At 43.3% G+C, this 2,265-nt stretch overlaps 1 pseudogene; it reads left to right on the forward strand.

Annotated features, from left to right (window-relative positions):
- The first annotated feature begins 541 nt into the window (after positions 1–541).
- Nr5a2-ps2 (nuclear receptor subfamily 5, group A, member 2, pseudogene 2) lies at positions 542–2,042 on the forward strand (annotated as a pseudogene).
- Positions 2,043–2,265: the final 223 nt, after the last annotated feature.

A 2,265-nucleotide genomic window follows, 5' to 3' on the forward strand; every position in this document is an offset into this window, starting at 1 on the left:
CTAGAAATCTCACAGATTAAACCACCAACCAAAGAATATACATGGAGGGATCCATGGCTCTAGATACATATGTAGCAGAGGATGTCCTTATCTGACATCAATGGGCTTGATGCCCTAGCATAGAAGGATGCTACAAGGGTGAGGCAAGGGTGAGTGTGTAGGTGGAGGAACACCCCCATAGAGGGAGGGGAGATGGGGTGGGGAGTTGTAGAGAGGTAACCGGGAAGGGGGATACCATTTGAAATGTAAACAAATAAAATGATTAATAAAAAATAGAAACAGTCACTTCCAGATAAAAAAATACTTCAAAACAAAAGTCTAAAATTTATCCCAGACTTCAGAAGTAGATGGTATAGTAGAAGTAGATACATAGGACAAGAAAGCATCTGCACCAGGATCAGAGGCTCGCCACTCCCCCAAACTTGAAGAACTACTCAGGGAAAAACACGCTGGGTTCCCGACTGACCAACACTGATGCCCCATTCCTCTCTCATCCTCTCTCAGCCTCCTTGTCATGCTGCCCTAAGTGGAGATGCAAGCATGGGGAACAGGAGCAATGCCAGGAAACATGCAAGTGTCTCGATTTAAAATAGTGAATTGCTCCTATGATGAAGATCTGGAAGAGCTATATCGTGTACGTGGCGATAAAGTATCTGGGTATCATTATGGTCTCTGCACCTGTGAAAGCTGCAAGGTTTTTGTTTTGGTTTTTTTGTTTTTGTTTCTGTTTTTGTTTTGTTGTTGTTGTTGTTTTTAAGTGAACATTCTGAAACCAAAAAAGGTACACATGCATAGAGAACTAGAACTGCCAGATTGACAAAACACAGAGAAAACAATGTCCTTATTGTCGATTCAAATAATGCATCGACGTTGGAATGAAGCTGGAAGCTGTAAGAGCTGACTGCATGCGAAGAGACAGAATATGTTTGGGCCCATGTACAAGAGATACAGGGCTTTGAAGCAACAGAAGAAAGCCCTCATTGGAGCCAATGGACTTAAGCTGGAAGCCATATCTCAGGTGATACAAGTAATGCCCTCAGACCTAACCTCTGCATTTCAGAACATTCATTCTGCCTCCAAAGGCCTACCTCTGAGCCATGTAGCCTTGCCTCAGACAGAGGCTGACAGAAGGCCCTTTGTCACTTCTCCCATTAGCGTGACAATGCCACCTCATGACAGCCTGCATGGTTACCAACTATATGGTCACTTTCCTAATCAGGCCATCGAGTCAGAGTAACCAGACCCCTATTCCAGCTCGCCTGAGTCAATCATGGGCTACTCCTACATGGATGGTTACCTGACAAGCTCCCCATCAAGCATCCCACTTGGAATTGGATGCTGGATTGGATATTGGAACTCTTGAAGTGTAAACCAGATGAGCCTCAAATTCAAGCAAAAACCATGGCTTACTGACAGCAAGAACAGAATAACCAAAATAGACAGGAAAAGCTGAGCACATTAAAGGCTTTCGTGGAAAATGGTGAACCAGACCCTATTCTCCATTGTTGAGTGGGCCAGGAGTAGTATCTTATTCAGGGTAACCAAATGAAGCTGGTTCAGAACTGCTGGAGTGAGCTCTTGATCCTTTATCACACTTACTGGCACACGTGGTACGTAGAAAGGAAGGGACAATCTTCCTGGTTACTAGAGAACATGTGGACTACTCAACCTTCTTCTCAAACACTGAATTGCATTCAACAACATCCTAAGTCGTACTCATGTTGAGACTCTGCTCCCTACAGTTTGATCAGCAAGAGTTTGTGTGTCTGAAGTTCCTGATGCTGTTCAGCTCATATGTCAAGAATCTTGAGGATTTCCAGCTGGTAGAAGGTTTCCAAGAGCAGATGAATGTCGCCCTGCTGGACTACACAGTTTGCAGCTACTCACAACAAACTGAGAAATTTGGACAGCGACTTCTTCAACTACCATAAATTCTGGCAATCAGCAGGCAGGCAGAAGACTACCTGTACTTCAAGCACATGGACGGGGATGTGCCCTATAATAACCTTCTCATTGAAATGCTACATGCCAAAAGAGCCTAAGTTCCCACCACTAGACTCTTGCTCTAGGAACAGAGACTGGAGGGAGAAGAGGAGGAGGAAGACAGAAACACAGTGCTCTTAACTGCCCCAAGTAAATTTGATTTAAAGATTGAATTTTAAAAGTGTAATCATTAAATACTTAATAGCAAATAAATGATATGTCAGGGTATTTGTATTGCAAACTGAGAATCAAAGTCTGCATATTTCCAAAGGATGTATATGA

This window comes from Rattus norvegicus, chromosome 11 (assembly GCF_036323735.1).
Source record: "Rattus norvegicus strain BN/NHsdMcwi chromosome 11, GRCr8, whole genome shotgun sequence".
NCBI classification, from domain to species: domain Eukaryota; kingdom Metazoa; phylum Chordata; class Mammalia; order Rodentia; family Muridae; genus Rattus; species Rattus norvegicus.